The sequence below is a fragment of the Equus caballus genome, chromosome 16 (assembly GCF_041296265.1).
Source record: "Equus caballus isolate H_3958 breed thoroughbred chromosome 16, TB-T2T, whole genome shotgun sequence".
In the NCBI taxonomy this organism is placed as follows: domain Eukaryota; kingdom Metazoa; phylum Chordata; class Mammalia; order Perissodactyla; family Equidae; genus Equus; species Equus caballus.
The window spans coordinates 12655240-12682780 of record NC_091699.1 but is presented as its reverse complement, the minus strand read 5'-3'; the positions used below and the strand labels follow the sequence as shown (position 1 = coordinate 12682780).

The window sequence follows — 27541 nt, the reverse complement described above, 5'->3', positions numbered from 1 at the left end:
GCATTATAAAGTGTAAAACTTGATCATGTAGCTCCCCTAATCTACAAAAATAATGTAATTGATTGTTAAAGTTGAAAAAGAACTACTATGTAATTGGGTGATTTAGAGTCTAAAATCTAGAAGAATATTTAGTCTAATCTCAGAGTATTTCATCTAATCCCCTCATTTTAAATGAGTAAAGAAGACCTATAGAGTTGCACAGAGTTCCTACAAGTCCCAAAAACAACTGATGTTTTTAACACAAACTAAACCAGGGTGCCACCCATACCTCAGAAGGTGCTTGTGACCTGATTGATCCAATTAATTGGTGATAAGAAAAAGAGAGCCCAAATCTAATACTGTGCATTTGTTGCATGTATCTTCAGCCTTTTTCTTTGGAAATTAACACAAATGGCCATTCTAGTTTATAAATTACTTATGAGTTTGGCAAGGATGAATCAATAATCAATTTCTCAATCTTAAGAAACATTCTCAGACTTCAATTTAAGTAACATTAACTATAGACTCGAAATTTTTATACTAGGAAAATGTCTTTCAGTTATGAATTATAACTACAAAAGAGAACATTTGAATTTCTACGTGGCAAAAGAATGGCTTCCAAGCAATTAAAATATCGCAGACACAGCCAATGTTCCCTTTGACCTCCTCACCCAAGTCCTGCTTCTTTCTCATCCTCCCAGTATCATAGAAATGGTGTATATCCTTCTGGTCTATTTTTTATAATGCATACATATATATTATAAAATTACTATATATACACATATACCTACATATGCATAATCTCAAACCATACATGAACAATTAAAAATTTTACGTAAATGTATCATACCTATTTGCTTATTTGTTTATGTTCCCTAACAAGAACATAATCTCCACAGGCAAGGACTTTCTCTGTTTTCTGCTGTACTTCCAGGTCCTAGAACAACTCCTTATGCATGGTGGCACTCAAATATTTGCTGGATAAATATCAGTCTGTATCTTGCTTTTTATTTGTTTTTATTTATTTATTTAGAGGAAGATTAGTCCTGAGCTAACATCTGCTGCCAATCCTCCTCTTTTTGCTGAGGAAGACTCGCCCTGAGCCAGTCTGTGCCCATCTTCTTCTACTTTATATGTGGGACACCTGCTGCAGCATGGTTTGCCAAGCCGTGCCACGTCCACACCCGGGATCCAAACCAGTGAACTTAACTTCTGTGCCAGCAGGCCGGCCCCTGCATCTTGCTTTTTAAATTCGATATTGTTTCTGATACGTATATAATATAATTATATATAATCTTATCTAGTTCATTATTTTTTACTTTTGTGTACTATAAATATATTTATCCATTACCCTATTGTAGGATATTTATGTTGCTTCCACTCTTTTGCTATTACAAACAATATTGTAATAAGCACCCTTTTATACAGGTCTCTTCAGGCACATGTGGGAGAGTTTCTGTAGGGTATACAAACCCAGAAGGAAAATGGTTGGCCAATGAATGGTGTGTATTTTATATTTCACTTGTTGCCTGCCGTATTACCCTCAAAAGTTGCCATACCAAATTATACTCCCAGCAGCATGGATGAGGGCGCCATTGTTTCTCAAATCTTTACCAACATTTTATACTGTGAGATTATTTCATTTTTTGCCAATCTGATGGGTGAAACATGGTGTCTCGTTTTTTTCTTTTTATTGAGACAATTGTACATTCACATGTGGTTGAAAGAAAGAATACAGAGAGATCCCATGTACCTTTACCCAATTTCCCCGAATGGTAACATCTTGCAAAAGTATGGTACAATGTCACAACCAAGATATTGAAATTGATACAGCCCACGGGTTTTGTTCCTATTTCCCCAATTTTACTTGTACTCTGTGTATGTGTTTTGTTTAGTTCTATACAATTGTATCTTATGTATAGGTCTCTGTATCCACCTGTACACTCAAGGCAAAAAGCAGCTTCAGCACCACAAGATTCACACCTGTTGCCCTTTTATAGCCACACCTGCTTTCCTCCTGCTTTCTCCCTCCTGCCTAATCCCTGCTCTCCATTTCCAAAATGTTGTCCTTTCAAAAAGGTTATATAAATGGAATTTTGCAGTATGTAACTTTTGGGGATTGGCTTTTTTCACTCAGCATAATTCCCTGGAGAGTCATTCAAGTTGTTGCATGTATCAATAGCTTGTTCCTTATTGCTGGGTAGCATTCCATGGTGCGGATGGACCACAGATTAACCAGCATCCATGGAAGGCCCCCTGTGCTGTTTCCAGTTGTTGACTAGTACAAATAAAGCTGCCGTGAACATTCACGTATAGATTTTTATGTGAACATAAATGTTCATTCAGTATCTCGTTTTTTCAATTAGCATTTCCCACATTACCAGTGAGGTTGAACATCTCTTCGTATATGTATTTGTAGGCTATTCAAGAATGTTTCCTCTTTTGAGAAGGGCCCAATTTTGCTCATTTTTTCTATTTTGTTGTTTTCCTTTTTCTTACTGAATTCAAAGAGTTCTTTATAGGTTCTAAATACCAATCTTTTGTGAGTTATACAAGATTGTGTTGACATTTTGGTGATCATTGTTTCTCAACATCATGTAAAGTTTAGGAATTGATAAAGAATTTCTGAAACTTGGATTTGAATCATTGATGAAGGGACAGAGGAGTTTCATTCAGGGAATGTCATTCAGGGCTGCCCACACTGGGTTTGGGGAGACGGCTGCACCCTTCATGCTTTGTAGCATTTCCTTTGTATTTGAGAAATGCCAACAAATGCTTTACTGGTAGCATGTTGGATGCCAGGCAGAGCATGTCACAACTTCTAACTACTTGAGGGCAAATGCCATGAGTCCTTAGATTTGCTTTTAGCAAACCTTTGCCTCATTTTTGGGGGGCATTCAGATGCACTTATTGTATCACAAAACCATATGTTTCAGCATTTTGACCAGCCCTCAGAAACTGCTGACATCATGATGTACTCCTGCACTGGTGTTTCCATTTTCCCCAGCACTGCAGCCAGAATTTAGAATCCTGACTCACCATTCAGCCAGCCACAGAGAATGCTGATTATTCTGGTATGGTCAATGCGCACAAAGTGACTTTGAAAAGGGAAATAGCTTTTGGACAAGCCAAAGCCAATGCAATTTCAGGTAATAGTGAAGCTTTTTCTTTGCTCACTTTCCCATCTGCTACTTGTTCTTTCTCCCTTGACGGAAGCGGAAGCCACTCTTCTGCAGTCTTGGCCATAAAGCTGTGGATTGTACGAGCTGGCACGGCCAGTACTGTCCTGAGCTCAGTGACTTGTCTTTCTCATCTGCACTGAGAGTTCGGGCTGGGGTGTGGTGCTTGCAGTGAAACAGTTTGCATAGCTGAGTTAACAATTCCAAATTCAGCTCTCACTTCAATAAATTACCTTATAAAACATCCAGTGACCAAAATTATCTTGACTAGTTTATTTATATGAACATTCCAATTCCCCAGATGGCCAATGGAGAAACTGATATATAAAGTTTCTTGTAATTTCCCCTTAAACCACGGCAAAAACATAAAGTACTAGGATTTCTAGGACCATGAAATTTATACCTATGCTATACAGATAAATGTTAAAGAAAAGAGGCTTTGGATATTTTCAAAGGACTGTGGTGAGGATTAAATAAGTATAATATACGAAAATGCTTTGCAAATTCCAAAGTGTTTTAGTAAGGTAAAATACTACTAAGATCAGTTTTTGTGGGCCTGATACTTCTAAGTCATGAAATTCCTTTTCTACACTGATTTATTACATATAAAGGAGGTATTTTGGACTCGTGAATAGGCAATCATCGTTTTGCTATTGCATCTGAAGAATGATTAGAAGTAATTTTTCCCCTTTATTTAGATGGTGGCTTCCCTATTTCATGCAATAAAAGGTCTCAGGGGCCTAAAACTAACTCTGGAAATTACCAGTGCCGAATATTTATCCAAAATAAAGTTCACGTTTTGTGCCACATAAGTCAAAAGACAGCTCAAGACCAAACTAAAGTGGGTGGTTAATTTGATATTTTCTATGGTTCCTCTTTTCCTCCTTTTGGACACTTCAAACACACATCTAGTTTCCTAGGGTTTTCCTGAGTCTGTCAGGGCCCACTTCTCTCTCTCTTCAGGTTAACCTGTCCCATTCCATCAGGAACTATGATTTTATCAACCAATGTATGCTGGAATAATAATAATCTCATTTACATAGCACTTTATAGTTTGCACATCAAATTTCAACCAGCATTTATTTATTGTGAGATTATTATATTATATATTATATATTATATATATATATTTTTTCTTCCGAGGAAGATTAGCCCTGAGCTAACTACTGCCAATCCTCCTCTTTTTGCTGAGGAAGCCTGGACCTGAGCTAACATCCGTGCCCATCTTCCTCTACTTTATATGTGGGACGCCTACCACAGCATGGTGTGCCAAGCAGTGCCATGTCCACACCCGGGATCCAAACCTGCGAACCCTGGGCCACTGAGAAGCGGAACGTGCACACTTAACTGCTGTGCCACCGGGCCGGCCCAAATATCACAACCACAATACTGGCATTGATGAGAATTCAGCTATTAGTCTTACTGAGAAAACCTGCATATTTTTTTCTTTTTTTGAGGAAGATTAGCCCTGAGCTAACATCTGCTGCCAAATCCTCCTCTTTTTGCTGAGGAAGACTGGCCCTGAGCACACATCCATGCCCATCTTCCTCTACTTTTATATGTGGGACGCCTGCCACAGCATGGCTTGCTGAGCAGTGCCATGTCCGCACCCGGGATTCGAACCAGTAGACCATGGGCCACCGGAGCAGAATGTGCAAACTTAACTGCTGTGCCACCGGGCTGGCCCCCTAATTTATTGTGAGATTATTATATGCCACAATATCCAGAGTATTGTCACCTTTATCTTATTTAGTCCTTACAGAAACCTTATAGATTCAAGCAAACCTCTCCAGGTAAGATCTAGGAGGCATTTAACTAGGAGGTGCTAACCTAGTATTTTTCACAGGGTGAGATTCATGGAATGCTTTAGGTGGTACATGGCAGAGCATCGACTAAATTTGCATCATATGGTAATAAAGTCTCATTTCAAATCTCTTTCAATCCTTCAATCCGTCTCAAGGAGAAAGTCTCAATTTGCTGCTTACCAGCCTTTAATTCCTCTGCTACACTGTATTTAACCTTTCTTAATGAGGAGAGCATAGGTCAAGTAGCCATCTAGAATGTTATCATTTTATGATAATATAATATACAAGTTATACTGTTGTCTCACTTGTGTAGTAAAGTTTCCTCTTTCTTTTTTTGTACATACTAACATACGTATTTTATTTTATTGCTAAACCATCTCAGAGTAATTTACAGACTTTGTACATTTTAAAAAATAGAAATATAATTGACATATAACATTAGTTTCAGATACAACACAATGATTCGATATTTGTATGTATTGTGAAATGAACACCACAATAAATCTGGTTAACATCCATCACCACACAGTTACAAATTTTCTTTCTTGTGATGAGAACTTTTGAGATCTACTCTCTTAGCAACTTTCAAATATACAATATAGAATTGTTAACTATAGTCACCAGGCTGCACAGTACATCCACAGGACTGATTCATTTTATAGCTGGAAATTTGTACCTTTTGACTCCCTTCACCCATTTCACGCACTCTCCACGCCCTGCCTCTGGCAACCATCAATCTGTTCTTCTCAGTATCCATGAGTTCGATTTTTTGTTTTTGTTTTTTTTAAATTCTACACATAAATGAGATAATACAGTATTTGTCTTTCTCAGTCTGATTTATTTCACTTAGCATAATGCCCTCAAGGTCCATCCATGTTGTTGTGAATGGCAAGATTTCCTTCTTTTTATGGCTGAATAATATTCCATTGTATATGTATACCACATTTTCTTTATCCATTCATTTGTCAACACTTAGGTTGCTTCCAAAAGTTTCCTCTTAAAATAATAATAAAATGTGATTAATTTAAAAATAAATATGAAGTAAATAAGAGCAGAGGAAGTACAACAATCACAAGGATAGTGCACAGTGGTAGGTAGAGTCGGCAAAAATGGAGTGGATGACGTGCAAGCGGAGCAAACGTGGGAAAGCCAATGAAATCCAGAGGAGTATTTAATGGTGGAAGAGGAGAAGGGAAGTACATGGGGGCAGCATTTCAGGGCCTCTTACCTAATACAATTTTGGTATCTGCCTTTGGACTCTGACACACCTTGAGGGTCAGCTGTCAGAGTAATTTGTGTGATAACTATGGTGGAAGAAAATATCCTCAAGAAATACACTATTGCTCTTAAAAGTAAAACATGAGGGGCCAGCCCGGTGGTGCAGCGGTTAAGTTTGCACGTTCCGCTTCGGCATCCTGGGGTTCGCCGGTTCAGATCCTGGGTGTGGAGATGGCACGGCTTGTCAAGCCATGCTGTGGCAGGAGTCCCACATATAAAGTAGAGGAAGATGAGCATGGATGTTAGCTCAGGGCCAGTCTTCCTCAGCAAAAAGAGGAGGATTGGCAGCAGATGTTAGCTCAGGGCTGATCTTCCTAAAAAAAAAAAAGAAGTAAAACATGAGATTGCTTTCTCCCTTGAATATGGCAAGAACACTGTTGAGTAATCTGCTGGCTTTTGCAATGATGCAGTAAACAGAGTCTAGAATCTCCAGAATCAATGTTAATACAAACAGTTTTTAAATGGAACTACCATACAAAGGGAAAATTGATACTTACCTTACCAGGGGGTTATAAGTTTAGGAAAATGTATGTGAGAAGCACTTTTTACACTGTAATATGCTATCCATATGTTAGCTATTATTAGAATGTCATAAAACAACCCACATGACCTTACAAAGAGTAATTATTCCAGGTCATTTTTACTCTATGTGACAAAGCAGTGGTTCTCCAACATTTTTGGCCAGTTAATCATTTTGGCAAAATACCTCAAGACTTGCTATGTCATTCACTCTTACTATCCAGTCTGAGAGTTTTACCAGAATAAATGGGAAGAATAAAGCTACTGTTAATTTCTGATTTTTTTTTTTTTTTTGAGGAAGATCAGCCCTGAGCTAACATCTGCTGTCAGTCCTCCTCTTTTTTTGCTGAGGAAGACTGGCCCTGAGCTAACATCCATGCCCATCTTCCTCCACTTTATATGTGGGACATCTGCCACAGCATGGCTTTGCCAAGCAGTGCCATGTCTGCACCCGGGATCCGAACTGGTGAACCCTAGGCCGCCAAAGCAGAACGTGTGAACTCTGCCACTGGACCGGCCCCCTAATTTCTGATTTCTAATGACCTTCTTGTGGGAAAAAGGAATAAAAGAATTGTGGAAAGGAATTCCAAGTGCAAGATCAACTACGATTAGATTCTTTATAAACCCTTCCAGGATCAACTATGATTAGATTCTTGATGAAGCAACAAGGCAAGAAGCTAAGCTAAGCATTAGGGAAACGGGAAAAGGGCCCAGAGGTGGAAGGATCATCAAACACAGACCTACCACTGCCTGCCTTCACCTCTTCATCTTTAATCGTTGGTGTCCTGAAGGGTTGGTCTTTGGCTGCTTTCTCTCTCTACTCCCTAATCTTCCTGTTTCAAATACCACCTACCTGGATGAAAGGAGCCAACTAAGATAACTAGGGGACAGGTAGAATGAAAATGAAACAAACCCTGGCATGCAAGCCCGCCTGCTCAAAGGGAGCAGCCCCTGTTTAGCTCCAGCTAGTTGTTGCCCATGGAGAATATGGGATTAGGGTTGCCAGATGTCTCATTTTTCAACAGTTGAAATTCTTGTTTTTTATGACAAATCTCCCAGTGTTCAACTGTTGGCAACTTATTTGAAAAATTGCACAGAGGATTTTTAGGGGAGTGAAACTACTCTGTAGGATACCATAGTGGTGGATACATGTCATTATAAATTTCTCCAAATCCACTGAATGTACAATGCCAAGAGTGAACCCTAATGTAAATTATAGACTCAGGTGATAATAATGTGTCAACGTAGGCTTATCGACTGTAACAAGTGCGCCACTCTGGGGGAGAATGTTGATAGTGGGGGAGGCTGTGTGTGTGGGGAGGCAGGGAGTGTAGGGGAACTCCCTGTACCTCCTGCTCAATTTTCCCAGGAAGCTAAAACTCCTCTAAAATTGCCAATTAAAAAAATTGCTCTGGCCAATGAAACCCATTAGTAGTATGGATTTGGCCCACAGACCACTGGTTTGCAACCTGTGACTGACTGCATGTTTTGTGGCTTTACCTCTTTCTTGAGCTTGAAACCTGTATACAAACCATATTACTGATATCGAACCTGAAGTGAGTTTGCTCACCAGTTGTGCAGCAAGCCAATCTCTGACACCGGGGGTAGTGGAAGAAAGTAGGAATTTCATTATTGCACAGCGCTGAGCAAGGAGAGAGGGGAGCTAATGCTGAAATCTCAAGCTCCCCAAAAAGCTAAAAGGAAGGGTTTTTATTTGGCGTTTTATGTAGGGGAGGGGGAGCATATGGCCTTGCTGGTTGAAGCTTTCCCACCAGCCTGTCTTTGGCCTTGAGACTACTTGAGAGAGGAGGGAACCCATGACCTTGCTGGTCAGCAGCTTTCCCAACAGGCTGTATCTCTTTGCAGGGAGGAGATAATGAATTCAGGTGCTTGTCCTTGGCGGTGTGTGTCTCCATGGAAGATAGTGGATTCTGGAGGCAGGAAGCCAGGGAATAAGCAGGGAATGAGTGTTTTGGTTTTAACCCCATATATGCTGGGTTTAATATAGGGAACCTTATATCAGGGTCAGTATCATTACTATTTGGATAAATTAACCAGGACATTCCACAGACTACTCAAATACAATTTGTTTGAAATATAGTGTGCTTTACTCAACATATAAACAAACAAAATGAAACCCGCTTCCCATATTGAAGTCCCTGTTGGTCACAATCCATCTATTTGTCCAGACTAGAAACCCTGGAGTCATCTGTAATCCTTCTCTCCACTTTATCTCTCACCTCCAATTCCTTCATTAAACCTTTACTGAGCAACTTCTAAGTGTAAGGTACTGCTAAGCACTGAGAATACAAAGATGAAAAAATGGAGAGGTTTATGTCCATATGTGGAAAGGGACAAGCAGTTATAAAACAATATTTACTAAGTGTTATAATATATGTATAAAATGCTGCATGATCTTCTTTAATCTACAAAACAACCTTATAGTTATCTTTTTTATAACAGCTTTGAGATATAACTGACATACCTTAAAAGCTACCCTTTTACAGTGTACAATTCAGTACCTTCACAGAGCCATGCAACCATCACCGAGCCATGCAACCATCACCACTATCTAATTCCAGACATTTTTTTTTTACAGCAGTTTTAGGTTCATAGCAAAACTGAGCAGAGTACAGAGTTCCCACATCCCTCTGCCAGAAACCCTGGCAAGCACTGCTCATTTGCTGTCTCCATGGTTTTGCTTTTGCCAGAATGTCATATAGTTGGAATCATATAGTTCGTAGCATTTTCGGATTGGCTTCTTTCACTCAGTTATATATATATATATATGTTTCCTTTGTGTATTTGCGGCTTGGTAGCTCATTTCTTTTTAGTGCTGAATAATATTCCATTGCCTGGGTGTACCACAGGCATTCACTTAGTGAGGGACATCTTGGTTGCTTCCAAGTTTGGGCAATTATGAATAAAGCTGCCATAAATATCCACGTGCAGGTTTTTATGTGGACATAAGTTTTCAACTCCTTTGGGTAAATACCAAGGAGTATGATTGCTAGATCATTTGGTAAGAATATGTTTAGTTTTATAAGAAATTGCCAAACTGTCTTCCAGAGCGTCTACCATTTTGCATTCCCACCAGCAATGAATGCATGTTGCTCCACATCCTTGTCAGCATTTAACGTCAGTGTTTTGAATTTTGGCCATTCTGATACTTGTGTATTGGTATCTCTTTGTTTTCTAATTTATAATTCCCTGGTGATGGCATATGATGTAGAGCCTCTTTTCATATGCTTATATGCCATCTCTACATCTTCATTGGTGAGGTGTCTATTCAGGTGTTTTGCTCATTTTTTAATCAGGTTGTTCCTTTTCTTACTGTTGAGTTTTAAGAGTTCTTTGAATATTCAAAATATTTTTAAATTTCTCTTGAGATTTCTTCTTTGACCCATGTGTTATTTAGAAGTGTGTTGTTTATATGTGTGTGGTGACAGATAGTAATTAGTCTTTGGGTGGTGAACATGAACAAATTCTACGCAGAATTTGACATATATTACGAGGTACACCTGAAATTCATATAATGTGATAAACCAATGTTACTGCAATAAAAAAAAAATTAGTGTACTGTTTAATCTCTAAGTATTTGGGAGGGGCTTTCCAGCTCTCTTTCTGCTATTGACTTCTAGTTTAATTCCATGTGGTCTGTATGCAGGCTAGGATTACCTTGCCACTTTGTGTTACACAGTGGAGTTATGGCCCTGAAGACTGACACCATGGAATCCACTGCATCTGAGCCAAGTCTGACTATAACTTTCTTTCTTTCTTTTTGCTGAGGAAGATTCTCCCTGAGCGAATCTGTTGCCAATCTTCCTCTTTTTGTATGTGAGCTGCTGCCACAGCATGGTCACTGACAGCCAAGTAGTGTAGGTCTGTGCCCAGGAACCAAACCTGGGATGCTGAAGCAGAGCGTGCCAAAGTTAACCACTAGGCCCCTGGGACTGGCCCTGACTGTAACTTTAATCTGGAAGGATTAATCATCTAAAAAAAATCTCTACTTCCTTACATTTACGATGATCTATAAAATTTAAAAAAAAAAACCTCAGTGTTCAGTAAAGGAAGACTAAGCAGATTTCTGTTTAACAAGCCAAGGCCTAAATGTACAAAGCTATGTGGATTTGGGGTAGATTCTCTGAATTGTTTTTTATTGTGGTAAAATATACCTAACATAAAATTTACAATCTCAACTATTTTCAAGCGTACAGTTCAGCAGCATTAAGTACATTCACGTTGTTGTGCAACCAACACCCACCATCCAGCTACAGAACTTTTTCATCTTCCCCAGCTGAAAATCTGTCCCCAAGAAACACTAACTCTCCATTCTCTCCTTCCCCCAGCTCCTGGCACTCACCATCCTACTTTCTGTCTCTATGAGTTCGACTATTCTAGATACCTCGTATAAGTGGAATCATACAGTATTTGTCCTTTTCAGACTGGCTTATTTCACTTGGCACAATGTCCTCAAGGTTCATCCATGTTGTAACATGCATCAACTTTCAAGATTAAACAGCCAGTTACTTTACCAGCAAAATGCGTTTATTCAGGAATAGCCCACGAATTGCAATTTAAGATACATGTGCTATGGCAGACCATAGGAAAATCCAACAATCAAAGCAGAGGAAGGTTATTTTATAGGGAAGAAGGAGGGAATTGGGAGGGGTTGTTTTGAACAAAAGTCCATTGGAGAAAAGCAAGAGTTTAGGGTGGTGATGTCTTCTTACTGGCTGAGTTGCGAGCTAATGGACTTCTGTTTGGGGTGCAATGTACATTTTCTTCCTGTAATTGATGATTCTTTCCTGTTGACTTCTTTCTGTTGGGGTCTGTAATTGACTATCTTTCCTGTAATTGACCTCAAGTGGTACTGCAGGAGAGCTCTCCCTTCTGGCCTCCTGATTCTATTTTAAATGAGGTTTCACTTTATTAATTTTCACATTCTCCCTTTTTGATCAAGATCTTTCTCTGAAAGCATCACTGATCAAGAGTCAGATTCTCTGCACATAATGGTTTTGTCCCTTGGTGCCAGGAAGGACCTTTCCTGGTTGTCATGTTCCATGGTGGAAGGAAAGTACATAGTGGGTAGAAACCATTTGGGCCGCATTTGAGTAACAAGGAAGTTAGGAGGGAGAACCCTCAGGCATCTCTTATTCAAAGTCTGTAGTTGTCTGAGGTTGTAAGTGTTGGAAACCATTTCAAACTGTTGAATTATCACATTAGGTATATCATGTTTACAAAGTTTCAACAGGCAATAGGTATAGAATTTAACAACAAGTACACAAAGCAGGATTAAAAGCAATATAATGAGCCCAATTTGTAAGATAGTTCCAAACCAGGAGCCCAGACCTAAGGGTAACCAGCTGAATAAAGCAAAAGGTAGTGGCTTATTGAGTGAAATTTGTTGCAGCCAACACACTTGCTGTCTAATTCTATGTAATTGGGTCTCTACTTCCCCAGAGGTGTTTGTTTATCCATGTGCAACAGGAGGTGTTTGTTGCTGCACAGACACCTCCCTGCTCAGCAGGTGGGTAATCAAGAGCTACACAGTTTTCTAAACTACCCCGGCCAAAGAGGTAAGCGACCATTGTTGGGTCACAACTGCTTTGGCTTTGGAATCGGCCAACTCTTCTAGTGTTGGGGGAAGATTCCTGATCATTTTCTTGGATCTATGGAAAGAAAGCTCTCCTTGTGGAGGCAAACCGAGAATCATACATGCCTCCTGCAAGTTCTTGTTTGAGGAGATTACAGGGATTTAGTATAACTGACCAATGAGGGGCTTCTGACTGGTTATGAAGGGAGAACAGGGTGAGGAATATGGCAAGGGCACACTGTCCTCGTACTCTCCAGCTGTCAAGGCAGTGAGATGCCCAGGCATAAAGGCTATTGTCGGAGCCTCCACATATGAAAATGTAACCAGGGGATGTACATAAGCCTCCTGCATAGGTGACAGTATCTATGGACTCATTCACTGGCTTAAAGGCATCACCACTATTTAACCATACTCAGACATTCTGTTGTTACATAAGGAGAGATTGCCTAAACATATGGGTATATCAACAATTATACAAATGATCTGATTTACATTGGCCATCCTACAGAATTTATCATAATTAATCCTACAGAATTTATCATAAGATTCATAAGATCTTGTCTTTCTCGCCCAAGCTTGGGTTAAATTAAAGCAAGGAATGAAATCAGGCAGGCTTAGTACCCTAACTTTATAAAATGGACCTGCAGAACAATTTAAACATACAGTGGCATCTGGAATTCCGGTGAAATCACTTATAGGGTGAACTAAGGAGTTATTATTGCCCTGAACAGACTGAGGTTTCTGATTCAGTAATCAGACAGGGATTGGAAAATATGGACAAGGGCATTATCCTTCCTTAGAAGGGAGAGAAGAAACAAAGTGAGAGATAGCAGTAAAAGAAAAGTATACAGGCCTGTTCCAGGCATCTTGGGAAAGCTGTCTGCCTCAGATGTCAGCTGCTTCTCTTTCTGGTCAATTTGATTTGAGGTTTCCAGTGTTTGTTCAGGACTAAATGTTAGGTAGAGCCTGGTTTAACTGTGAGATGTGTACCCAAAGCTCAAGGCTCTGAAGTTTGGCTGCCCTCTGGGTACTGAGGAGGACCTAGTACAGTCCTTCCAAGGAGATTTCATGGGTAGTAAAAGTGAGAAATGTTAGTTTGGTGTATCATAGCCAGACATTTAAGGAAACTGGAAGAATTTAGGATCCAGTCCAGCTAACAGGTATATAACAAAATCTTAAAGACAATTAATAAGACTATAATTTAATATCTATAAAGGTGCAAACATAATTTCTCCCTCCACAATTAACCCCCCCATTTTTTGAGGAAGATTAGCCCTGAGTTAACATCTGCCGCCAATCCTCCTCTTTTTTTTTGCTGAAGAAGACTGGCCCTGAGCTAACATCCATGCCCATCTTCCTCTACTTTATATGTGGGACGCCTACCACAGCATGGCTTGTCAAGCGGTGCCATGTCCACACCCGGGATCCAAACTGGTGAACCCCGGGTTGCTGAAGCAGAACATGCACACTTAACTGCTGAGCCACCGGGCTGGCCCAACTCCCATTTTTATTAAAGATAATCATAGTAAAACTAACTAATTTCTATTAAACTTGGGTTGACTACTTTTACAAATACAGCAAAAATAATGATTAACCACGTAAGATTTTTAAAGATTGCTTTGCTGTTCCTTATTGCCAAGAGTTCCTCAAAGCTTTCTGGTCATTTCTGAGTCTATGTACGTCTTTCTAGGATATGACATTCTAGTCAAAGACTTGGTAATGTAGCCAGTATTTCCAATTGTGTCCTGTTATAAGAACAGATTCTCATTGAATTTATGCAAATACATATATTACCTTGGAAAGCACACTTAAGAACTTCTAAATTCTGGAGGGATCAGGTAGGGAGAAAAAGATAAATGCTTAACCTTGTAAAGATACATTTCTCTCAAAGGAGAGGAGAAAAGGGGTCCTTTAAATCTAGTTCAGTATGATGATCTTCAAGTTATCACACACCTGCATTCTAGAGTATTTGTCAAGATCTTTCCCATGAATTTCCTGGAAGATAAAATATATTTGCAAAAACACTAGAGTAAAACAATCCTGGGCGTGGACATGGCACTGCTCGTCAGGCCATGCTGAGGCAGTGTCCCACATCCCACACCTAAAGGGATCCACAACTAAAAAATACACAACTATGTACTGGGGGGCTTTGGGAGAAAAAGGAAAAAAAAATCTTAAAAAAAAAAAGAGGAAAGAGCAAAATCCTTTGAGAAGTCCCAGGAGCCCTCTGGAAATTCCCAAAGCTACTTTCAGGTCAAAAAGACTTTATTTAGAATTTCATTTGGGAGAAGTATATAAAAAATATCAAAAAGTTTTGGACATTTAGTGAAGTAGAATCACAGAAAATTATAAACAATATTTAATTATCCATTTAACCAAAGTGACAGAAGTATTTCAAAGACAAATATAGAAGGTTACATAGCTGTGAAAAGCCTTAGTTCCTCTTAATAGAAAAGACTTAGCCTTTAACAGAAAGCACAGAAAATAATTTTGATAAAATATAGAATTTCTGTTTTCTAGGCATATTACTTAAAGGTAAAGAAGCTTTTACAATCTGTTGTTAAAAGCAGACCAATAGCCCAAGAAAACCTTGTCTTTTCAACAGAAAATAAGGACAAAATTTAATTTTGCATCAGCTTTTTTTTTTGATTGACACCTGAGCTAACATCTGTTGCCAATCTTCTTTTTTTTTTTTTTTTTAAGATTTTATTTTTTCCTTTTTCTCCCCAAAGCCCCCCGGTACATAGTTGTGTATTCTTCGTTGTGGGTTCCTCTAGTTGTGGCATGTGGGACGCTGCCTCAGCGTGGTCTGACGAGCAGTGCCATGTCCGCGCCCAGGATTCGAACCGACGAAACACTGGGCCACCTGCAGCAGAGCGCGCAAACTTAACCACTCGGCCACGGGGCCAGCCCCTGCCAATCTTCTTTTTTTTCCCCCTTCTTCTTCTCCCCAAAGCCCCCCAGTACATAGTTGTATATTCTAATTGTAGGTCCTTCTGGTTGTGCTCTGTGGGATGCCACATTAGCATACTTGATGAGCGGTGCCATGTCCGCACCCAGGATACGAACCAGTGAAACCCTGGGCCATCAAAGCGGAGCACCTGAACTTAACTACTTGGCCATGGGGCCAGCCCCCTGCATCAGCTTATTTTATTGTTAAAACTCATTTTAATAAATTCATTTTAATTTTAGCCAGCTTGACCACACATTAAAATTCCTTTTCCAGGGCAGGCCTTTAGATATGTAGACGTTTCCCTTATTATCACACATATTACTTAGGATTGTTTTTTTTTTTTTTTTTTTTTTTTGCTGAGGAAGAGTCACCTTGAGTAACATCTGTTTCCAATCCTACTCTATTTTGTATGAAGCTGCTGTCACAGCATGGCCACTGATAGACAGGTGGTATAGGTCCATGCCTGGGAACTGAACCTGGGTCACTGAAGCAGAGAGTGCCAAATTTGACCACTAGGCCACTGGGACAAGCCCTGATTAGAATTCCTAACTCTTAGAATCCTTAATTTCTGGGGAAAAACTAAGTAAGCAATTGTGAACTATATTAGCATTTTGTGGCTTGGAGAACTTATAACTATCTTTTATATATTTCTAGAAATGTGCCTTTTCTTATAGAAAATTTCTCAGTGTTGCATAAAACATGTTCACCAATAAATTCAAATATCTTTAGTTTCTCTGGAATAGGAAGCCAAAAGTAGATAAGCCTGTGTTCAGTAATTAATGTTCATCTTATTTAAAAGTTATCTAGCTATTCAATGATCAATTATTTAGTTTAACCTAGTATAAGCTTTGATCTTATTTATATTTATTTATGTTACTTGCTTTTAACAATCATGCTTGGATTTGACATTAAACAACCAACCATCATGTTAAGTCACTTTCTTGCTGACAAATTTTCTAACAGAGATAACGTGAGCTTAGTAAACTCAGGCAGATTGAAAGTTGTATGTCTGCATTATATTCAGCATTGATAACTCTAAAGACATGACTGTTTCAATTAAAACAACAATCTTAAGCTAAATGTTATTTACTAAAGATTAATCCTAGAGCATGTAAACTTGAAAACAATTGGGTTAATTTCCATTATATTTCTGAGGTTTAGGAATACTTAATTTATAAGTGCTTAATTGCAAGCTAATTAAATAGAGCTCTTTTACAAATCAATCTTAGCAATACAATCTGGAGGTAGAAAAATGTCACGTATGAAAATAGACAGACATAACATATAGACAGACACAGAGACCTTACAGCTTTTGTTTCAAAAACTTCAGCCATTTCTCAGGTACAAAATTCAAGTGAATAGTTGGATCCAAATTGTGTCTCTGGTGGATGGACTAAGTTGTTTACTTGCTCAGGTGGCCAAAGTTTCAGCAATAGAGGTGATGCAGAAGGGAAGGAAGAAGACGGCACCAGAGGTGGAGTCTGAGCATAAGACAAAAACAAAAACAAAAAACAGGGGAGAGGAAAGAGAGGCCTCAGAAGCCCTTTTGTTTCCTTGAGTTTTTTAGTTTTTTGGCTACTTTAGATATGGGACTCGTAACAAGGCAATTTTAGAGTATTGCGCACTTTTGGAAGCCTCCAGGTACCAAATAAAATAAACATACCATTCATTTTGCTTAATTTTAGAGCTAAAGTCTTCCAATTTGGTTTTTAAAAAAAGTTTGGGGAGATCTAAAGTTCCCCATAATAGCCATTGTAATTTCAAACCACTCTTGGTCAGTTTGGCCGACTTAGTTAAATGCCCAAGTAGGGGCCCAAAGTTCTCAGATATAAACCCAGCCAGGGTCCCTGAAGAAGGGTTTCCCTCAGAACATTTAGATCACTGGGATCCCATTTATGAGATTTCCTCTGAAAACCAAGAAAGTTACTAGAGTCCTAGCCCTAATCCCTGAAGGAATCTAAAAACAAAAGAAAGTTGCTGGAATCTGAAAGTCAAAGAAAAAACCTGAGTTTTTGGCAAGCCCAAGCCCCAAAAGGAACTGTGCCACCTTCAGAAAACTACTGAGTACTCACCAGGGATGACACCTTGAACCCAAGGACAGAGCCTTGAACTGGGAGGACAAAGTCCATCCCCTGAGAGAACAAAGCCTCTCTTGGTCCTGAGTAAGTCAGAGAGCTCAGAATGCAAAGGAAGCGGGGGTCAAAATCTGTGAGGAGACTCGCCAAACCAAAAGTGGGTGGCCACTCACAGAAGCGATGAGCACAAGGAGCTCAGTGCAGGTAACTTGCTAGATTCTGGGGGTCATTTTATCTTGGCAGTCGCCTCCTTCAGATCCCACTTCTGACTCCATATATGTGAACCTTAAAAATGAAACAGCCAATTATTTTACCAGCAAAATGGGGTGATTCAGGAATAGCCAAAGAATTGCAATTCAAGATATGCGTGCTATGGCAGACGAGAGGCAAATCCAACAATCAAAGAAGAACATTATTTTATAGGGAATTGGGAGGGGTTGTTTTGAACAAAAGTCCATTGGAGAAAAGCAAGAGTTCAGGGTAGTGATGGCTTCTCATTGGCTCGGTTGCTGAGGTAGTCTATTTGGGATGCAATGTACATTTTCTTCCTGTAATTGATGATTCTTTCCTGTTGACTTCTTTCTGTTGGGGTCTGTAACTGACTCTCTTTCCTATAATCGACCTCAAGTGGTACTGCAGGAGAGCTCTCCCTTTTGGCCTCCTGACTCCATTTTAAATGAGGTTTCCCTTTGTTAATTTTCACACGTGTCAGAATTTCCGTCTTTTTTAGGTGTCTATCTGAATTTTTGTTTCTTTCATTTTGTTTCAAATTAAAACAACAACAGTACAAATCAGTCCTGATGTTGCAAACAAAAATGCCACTTGGGGGTGACCTGAAGACAGGGTGCTGCCAGAGAGGGCCATCTAGTGTGGTGTGTCCACACTGCCCCCGCCCCCCCTTCTCTCCAGGGGCTGCCTTTGCTGTGATGATCATTTGGACAAGGAGCTCCAAGCTCTCTCTGTTGGCTGTGGCTGAGAAGTAGCAGGGCATTATTTAGTTTTCTTTGCCAAAAGAGAATCTAAATTGTGCTGAATCAGAGTAACTATAAACATTGTTTGCTTCTAGATATTTCACTTTATTCGGCAGGCTCTGAGATAATCAGCCTGTGTTCTGGAGCTGTGTTTCTGAGAAATAGATCCAAGTGAGTCAGCAGGGTCCATAAACATAATATCTTAGGACTTTCCAATCTAGGACAAGCAATTCATATAAATCTTGGAAGCTATTGTATTATACAAATCTTTATAAAAATTGTGCATTAACTGGTGTAAGGAAATTTTTACATCGGGAAATGCCAATATATAAAATATTTAATGCTTTATTCTTGCACTTTATTTTAATATTCTAATATATATACTTCTTTACATATAATATTTTCTAAGTACAGTAATTTTATCACCTCTTCCTATTATAAATTTATCAAACTGAAGTCAAATCAATAACTGCTGGTGCATCTAGAAAACAACACCAACAAGAAAACACTGCTTTCTTACCTTGTATTACCAGAAAGAATGTATTCCTATTCTATATTTATAAGTTTATAAAATATAAATATAATATAAAATATAAAAATATAAATAAAATATATTTATATATTTATATTACTATAAAGAAGGTAAATATATAGGCATAGAGGTAAAATTACATGGTATTTACTGATCTTGAACAAATTTAAAAGATTACTCCCATAAATATAAATTGTGACAAATAAAAGCTGCCTTGATGGTTTTATCAGCATCTACTATAGGAGGAAAATTCAAGACAAGACAAATATTGTTATTTAAAAATGAATAAAAGATAATATTTCAAATGCATGTGGAATATGAACTTGAATGGTTCTATATATCATTTAAAAATGTTTTAAGACATAAACCACCCCTGGACATAAAACTTTAAATATAATTAAGATCTCAGTTTTAAAATCTCAACAGCAAGTTTGAGAATATCAGAAGTATTGTGAAGATATGCTATATAACCATGTCCTTTTTTTCCAGGTAGCAAGACAGCCTTCTGAAAAAATAACTCACGCATCACATCTGCCAACATCCTGCACAAGGTGACAAGCTCAGAAGATTTCAGTGACTTGCTCATGGTCACAGAGCCACGAAACCAACCCTTTCCCCGAAACCAATAGCCTCTAATAAGAAAGTCTTCAAGGAGAAGAGAAAATATATAACAAAGCAGAAATATGTTAGAATAAGAAAGATCTAGTTGCTTTGTTCAGAATTTTCATACTGTGGGGATGTATTAGGATTAAGGAGAGAGGTAATCGTTACAAAATTAAGTACTGATACCAAAAAGAAAAGAGACCCTCCGAGGTGGCACCGCAGTAGCCCAGAAGCAGGCAGTGTAGACAGACGCGGTTTCCTAACCCTGAAGAATACCACAGCAGGCCAGGAGGGAGATGGCCTGGGAAACGTTATCTTATTCCAGCCTTACTCGAAACCCTCCATTGGTCCTTGTACGGTACTGGTGGGAATGTAAACGGTGCAGCCACTGGGAAAAAGAGTTTGACGGTTCCTCAAAAAGTTAAACATAGAATTACCATATTAGCCAGAAATTTCACCCTAGGTATAGACGCCAAAGAACTGAAAACAGGGACTCAAGCAGATAGTTGTATGCCAATGTTCACTGAAGGCTTCTTCACAATAGTCAGGAGGGGGAAGCAACACAAGGGCCCATGGAAGGATGACTGGATAAACGAAATGTGGTCTATACGTACAGTGGAATATTATTCAGCCTTGAAAAGGAATTAAATTCTGATACGTGCTACAACATGGGTGAACCGTGAAAACATTATGCTAAATAAAATAGGAGAGATACATAAGGACAAATGTATGATTCTACTTGTTTGATGTATCTAGAATAGTCAAAGTTACAGTGACAGAAAGTGGAATGGCGGTTGCTAGGGGCGGGGGAGGGGAATGGGGAGGTGTGTTTAATGGGGCAGAGTTTCCACTGGGGGTGATGAAAAAGTTCTGGAGATGGCCAATGGTGATGGCTGAACAACAAGGTGAAAGTATTTAATACCACTGAACTGTCCATTTAAAAATGGTTAAAATGTTTAATGTTATGTCATGTATATATTATCAAAATAAAAGCAAACAGTAACATGATATATTTAGCACCCGAAAAAAAAAAATGGAATGAATTTTTGAGATATTCTACATGGATGAATCTTTAAAACATTTCCAGGTGAAATAAGCCAGGTACAAAAGGACAAATACTGTATGATTCCACTTATATGAAATATCTTTAATAGGCAAATTCATAGAGGCACAAAATAGATTAGAGGTTACCAAGGGCTGGGAGCAAGAGAGAATAAGGAGTTATTGCTTAATGAGTACAGAGTTTCTGTTTAGGGTGGTGGAAAAGTTTTGGAAATGGATAGTGGCGATGGTCATACAACACTGTAATTAATGCCACTGAGTTATACGCTTTAAAGTGGTGAAAAGGGCAAATTTTATGTTATATTTTCTCCCACAAAGCAAACAGACCCTTCAGTGGCTCCACAGCTTTGCAGAACTAAAAATCCACACCCCTTTGGCTGGCAGGCCGGCCCCTCCATTCTGCCTTTCCAGACTTCTTTTCTACTAGTCCTTATTGTACAGCTTCTAGGCTGCTCCTCGCCTAATCCTACTGGCCCAGTGCCACAGGCCTTCTCCAATTCCCCATCTGAGAGTGCCACTCCCTCCCGTGAGTAACCAGCCACTCCTGCACCACCCTGCCCTGCCCCCTCCCAGGCCTCAAGTCTGAGTCATCTGGGCTCGCACAGGACTGTCTGCTCAGTAATTGTATGGACCGAGTGGAAGGAGGGCAAGCAGAGGCAGGGGCTGGCCAAGGTCATGCCTTAGGAAACTGTGCTCAAGCAGAAAGGTCAGTGAACTTGGCGTCAGAAGACAGAGGTTCTAGTCCACCTCTGCCACCAGCTAAGTGGGTGAGCGTGGACGAGCCCCTGCCCCTCTCTGGACCTGCTTCCTCTTCTGTAAAATGAGAGGGCTGGACTGGTATCTCTAAGAGTGCTTTCAGTTCCAGGGTTTGGGGACTAAACTTGGGTACAGAGCACAGCAGGATAGAGATAACCTTCAAGAGAGGAAGTTTTCCTAAAATTTCAGTTGATGATTTTCTTCTCATTGGGGCACCTGGGGCAGTCTTTAAAGATTTCTGGAGAGATAAATGAAAAAAATTTAACACACCAAAGTTAAGAGTTCTGAGGCTGACTTATCCAATAATTTTAGCGTTTGTTATGGTATTAGGATTTTCACAAAGAAAATTATCCAAGGGAAATAATAATTATTCTCTCCACTTTTAGCCCACAAATGTTAAGCCTAAGATGTTGAGTAGAATCTGGATATTAATAATGCATAGTTAAACATAGAAGCAACTAAAAGGAGGCAGTAACACAGATGTAGTGGAGGAATATTATACAGCGATGACGAGAAACTAAGCACATCGCCCTGCTCCCAAGCGGATGTCTTGAAATCATATACGCTACAGGACTCCCCTTCTGAAAGTTTCAGAAATGAATGGAACTCACCGATGGTGCTCTTCCTGATTCACCAAATTCGGGCCTGAATTAACACTTTGGTATTTAAAATAAAATATGTAACAACTGGAAAAATATTTAAGATGTTATTTTATTTAACTCATCAACTTCACTTCTGGGAATTTATCCTAATGAAATATTCAATGATGTGCACAACCGTGCTGTTGTAAAGATGGTCACTGAAGGATTGTTGATATGGACCGAATGTTTGCGTCCCCTCAAAATTCATATGTTGAAACTAATCCCCACTGGGATGGTATTTGGAAGGGGAGCCTTTCGGAGGTAATTAGCTCATGAGGGTGGAGCTCTCATAAAAGGGGATTCATGTCCTTATAAGAAGAGGCCAGGTCTAGCTTGCTCCTTTTCTGCCATGTGAGGACATACTGAGAAGACCGCCACCTGCAAACCAGGAAGCAGGCAATCACCAGACACCGGATCTGCTCGCACCTTGACCTTGGACTTCCAGCCTCTAGAACTGTGAGAAATAAACGTTTGTTGTGTAAGCCACTCAGTCTGTAATAATTTGTTATAGCAGCCCAAATGGACTAAGACAATTGTTTATAATACTGAAAAAGAAGACACAATCTAAATGGCTAAAGATAAGGAATTAGTTTTATATACAATACATATGTATTGATATTAAGGCATATGTATAAATAAATGTATGCCAGTATATACATATGCCACTATATCAGTATTTCAATACATAGGCCAGATATATATCATATGTATAAATAATATATAATATAAATAACATGTAAATATATTTATATCATATAAATATACATTTAACATATGTCAGTGTATCAGTACAAAGGAATGCTACACAGCCATTTAAAATTCTGGAGAATATTTAACCACTTCATAGTAATAACTAACATTTACTGGACCCTAACGAAGCACTCTGTCTGTGTTATCTTATCTCACCCTGACAACATAACTCCCTGTGATGAAATGCTCGTTTTTTTATTTGTCTAGATGAGAACACTGAAGCAGAGGGCGTTAAGTAACTTGCTCAAGACCATCTAGTTAATAAATGCCAAACTCAGAAATATATCTATTATTACATTTAAGAGAAAAATAAGGTATGCAATAGTATGGATAATATTATCTCATTTTTATTGTTTTTGTTTTAACTTTTTCAAAATACATCTGCACAGATATATAAAACATAACACATATATATACATACTCAGCACAGGCATAACCTCAACAAAATGTTAGCAGTGGTGGGATTCTGAGAAATTGTAATTTTCTTCCTTTTTGTTTGTGTGTATAGAATGGGTGGGTATATGAACTATGACTCTAAGTCCCAGGTCTGGGCACTGTATCTTATCAATTACCAACACACGCCCTATCCCAGGAAGGGTCAACATATCATATTAATATCAACATATTGGCCTGGCCTATTTGCATATTCACAAGACCTACAGCAGAGCCCGATTTGCACCAGTCGTACCTGGGACCAACATGCGAGGGTTTGCTCATTTGCATGTAGCCCAGTAGATCAGGCGATGGGAGGCAGTACCCCTGGAAATCAATCTTAGAAAGCCACTCCCCACTCCAGAGTTCTAGAGCCTTAAGCTTGCAGAGCTGGATGGCATTTGTGCCCATGGTGGCAGGGTCGTATGCTGCCCTCCTGTTCTCTAATTCTTGAAGGTGGAGGGAGTCTCAGGCTGTAGGCTCTGGCCCTCCCTCTGATGGGGGAGCCCTTACCCCTGATTGCAGTCCGCACTGAGCACCTAGGCAGCTGTGGGGAGGGCGTGACACCCCCCCTAGAACTTAAGGCACAGTGTAGGGCCTCTGTCCCTGCCCCACAGAAATTTGCCTGGGTGTGCGGTTGTTTTAATAGGAAGCTTGGATAGATTAGGTATTTTTATATTGGACAATCTTACATTGAACAATTTTATAGTAAATATAAGTAATTTGAAAATGTTGCCTAAGTTTCCACATCATTCTCTCAAAGCCAGTGGAGTGACTATAATTCAATTCACTAGACAGTTTTGACAATGTCTGTGTTACAAAGGTTCTTTAATGAATGGGTAAAATTTTTGCAATGAGTGTTTTTTAATAAAAAATAATTTTAACAAAATTTTGAAAATATTTTAAAAATATTTTGGAAGCATTCGTTTATTTAACAGATACTTGGGAGCTGACCACATGCCAGATTACAAAGAGGAAAAGAAAAGATTTACGTCTTGAGTTTATAGTGCTTACAGCATTTGGAAAATCCATTTTCCTCTACTCTCCCCTATAAGGATCACCCCCTACTCTCCCCAAAGGAAGATTTTCTGTGTCTGTGCCTTTGGGATCTGGGCCCCCTGCCCATCCCCTAAGCCACTCTTATGAAGTCTTGTGGCTGCCCCAGGCCCACGTGAGCGCTCCTTTCTCTGGGCTAACCGGTAATATTCTCATAACAATAATAGCTACAATTATATTCATTGAGTGCTCATATGTACCAAGCATTTTATATTCCTTAGCTCTTACTCCTCCCAACAACGTGATGAGATACATACTCTCACTTTAAAGCTGAAAATATCTGAGACATAAAGAGGTCAGGTAACTTACACGTGGTCACTCATCAGGATTTCAGTCCAGATGGACCAGCCCCAGAGACGGCGTAGCTCTGAAGCACTCACCTTGCTTTGCCATATCCCGCCCGATACACATGTACACCCCGCCCTGCATGGCCTGTAAAGTTCTTAAGGGAGAAATCAATCCAGGTAGTCCTGAATAGCAGCAGTCACTACAGTGGCCAAGACTTATTGCTTCAAAATCCAGTTTTTCTCTAGAATCTAGACTCATCCTTTTCCTTTGTCCCAGCTGCCTCTGCTGGGCCCTCATTCTGTCAGCCTGCACACAAGCACCACGTACCCAAGTCTATTCACATTTAAGCCCCTCCAATCAGCTCCACACTGGCCATGGGAGTGAGTCCCGCCTCTTGCATGGCAACCAGGGCTCTGGCGACCTGGCCCCAGCCAAGCTTACCAACAACATCACGCACCCCATACTACCCCTACACTGGTCTCACCATGCTGGTGGCCTCACCATGCTCACCCTACAAAGGCGCTTCCTGCCCTTCTCCTGAGAGATCCAAAGTGAGCAGCGGAGCTGGGTTTAGTCAGGGAGACTGACATAAATGATGGATTAAAACACAGTGTGGTGAATGGTAAGACCATCCCAAGAGTGGGGGAAGATGGCTTGGAGGAGGAGACCCTTCATCTGCATCTTGAAGAGTGAGAAGGCATTCACCTGACTAAGAACCGCAGTGGAAAAGGACGTAAAAGGGCTTGTGTAAACTGTGCCATGCTCTGTGCTCTACAAGTTTTCCTTGACTCACAGGCACAGTGTGGAGACCAGGCATTCAAGGCAGAGTCAGAGTGGGATTCAATCTCGGCCCTACCGGCTCAGCTCTGGGCTTGTTTCCTCAGCGTAAAGAGGAGATGGGAGGGGAGAGATATGCGAAAGCATAGAGCAGGTAACATCCAACGTCAGCTTCTTTTCCACTACGAACCAGATGGCAGTGGGTTCTAGGCATATTTGGGGTTGATTTGTCATCCCTTGAACCTCTAGGTCTGTTACTGGCCCTGTTTTACACTCAACTATGAAAGCATTAATGATGCTGTGCTGGTATTTCTTTCTTTCTTTCTTTTTTTTTTTGATTTTTTTTTGAGGAAGACTAGCCCTGAGCTGACATCTGCTGCCAATCCTGCTCTTTTTGCTGAGGAAGACTGGCCCTGAGCTAACATCCACGCCCATCTTCCTTTACTTTATGTGTGGGACGCCTACCACAGCATGGCTTGCCAAGTGGTGCCACATCCGCACCCGGGATCTGAACCGGCAAACCCCGGGCTGCCGAAGTGGAATGTGCACACTTAACCGCTGCGCCACCCGGCCGGCCCCTGTGCTGGTATTTCTTTAGATTACTGAAATATTTTTTAAATTACATGAAATCTTCAAAACCAAAGACATTACTCCTGGGAAATTATTGAAAGTAATTAATTGAATAAGGAGAAAAAGGCATGTGCACAAAGACGTTTCAATAAAAAATGAAAAATCAGGACAACTTAAGTATGCAAGAGAATAATTTTAAATAATTTATGGGCCATCTCTGGGTGGGATATTATGCAGCCGTTAACAATTATAATTTTGAGAACTGTAACAAATGGGAAATACTTATATCCCAAGTGAAGAAACAGGACGTGAAATACGTATCCGTTATGCTTACCAGGGAATCTAGAAGCCGTGAAGGCAGATAGTCATGTTTGACCACTGAAAATTCGTAAAGTTCTATGACAAAAACATTATTAAAAAGCCAGAGGACAAAGGATATGGCAGGAAAACATTATAATATCTACAACAAAGGTTAATATCCCCAGAAAACAGTTTCTAGGAATTAAAATCCCATAGAAAAAGGGGTAAATGGAATGTACAGACAACTCGTAAAAGAGGAAAGCCCAGCAGCACGACCTCTGCGGTCAGGGAAGCACAAACTAGGCAAGGAGGAGACACTGACACTCGTGTGTGAGACCGGCAAAGAGTGGACGGAATGAGACCACCCGGTGCTTGTAAAGCTTCAGGGGAAAGGACACTGGCGTGCACATGTGCCGGAGCTCTTTGAGTGATACACTGAAAATGGGAGCATTTTGTTGTATGTACATTATATCTCAATAAAGTTGATTTAAACATTTAAAAGTACAAATATACATGTTTGTTGGTTTTGTAAATCCCATTTTGGAGAATCATTTCCACAGAAATAAAAGTACCGTATGGAAGAATATATGCAGATGGATGTTTTAGCGCAGCATTGTTTTTAGAGGCAAAAAACTGGAAACAATAGGAATGTTTGTCATTAGGAAAATAGCTGAATAAATCACAGTAGATTCTTACCGTAGAATATTATAAACCTATTTAAAAGAAGAAGTTAAATCGGTATCTATTGACCTGGAGGAATATGCATGTCATGTTAAAAAAAAAAAAAGTGAGTTGTCAAGAAATGTGCATAGTATACTATTTTTGTCCCAAACAGTGTATATTTGTTTATATTTAGTTTCTATCTGAAAGATAGAGGGGGAAAAATATAGATTGAGCCCTCCAGGCTGTTAATATTTATTACTTCAGCAGACAGAATTCGAGTAGGATGTGGGGCAGATAGAATTTTTCTTTTACAAACTTTTGGATTATTTTGCTTGTACCAAATTAGCATAAATTACCTTTATAATTCTTTCAAGTCTTAAAGAAAATTTAAGAGAAAAAATGACAAAGACTATAAGGAAATATTGAATGTTTTATAATATAAAATAACAGAACAAAAAGATTACATTGGACTCATGCTTCGATTACAATTGTAAAAGTGAAATACGCACACGGATGAGGACTGGTAAGGAGAACTCAACACAGATCTCTAGAGTTTTTTAGAGTGTAGGAGTATGTATTCTTTTTTTTAAACCTGTGAATGCTGTGGGCAATAACCAGAATAGTTCTATTATGTAAAATATGCAAAATACGGATGCGGTGAGCAAAGTATAGATAGGAAAGGCAAAAGTTAAATTTCTTGGGGCTGCTCCATGGTGTAGCGGTTAAGTTCCGCACTCCGCTTTGGCGGCCCAGGTT

General features: G+C 39.6%; 1 long non-coding RNA gene across 2 annotated transcripts in view; it reads right to left on the bottom strand.

Moving 5' to 3' along the window:
• Nucleotides 1–5288: 5288 nt before the first annotated feature.
• The window catches only part of LOC106781778 (uncharacterized), a 42430-nt gene continuing 20177 nt past the window's right edge, over nt 5289–27541 (bottom strand). For both annotated transcript variants that reach the window (XR_011426764.1, XR_011426765.1), the window contains exons 2-4: nt 17558–17669; nt 16612–16790; nt 5289–6555 (exon numbers count right to left, since the gene is read on the bottom strand). This is a non-coding gene — a long non-coding RNA (uncharacterized lncRNA). The remainder of the gene's footprint in view (nt 6556–16611; nt 16791–17557; nt 17670–27541) is intronic.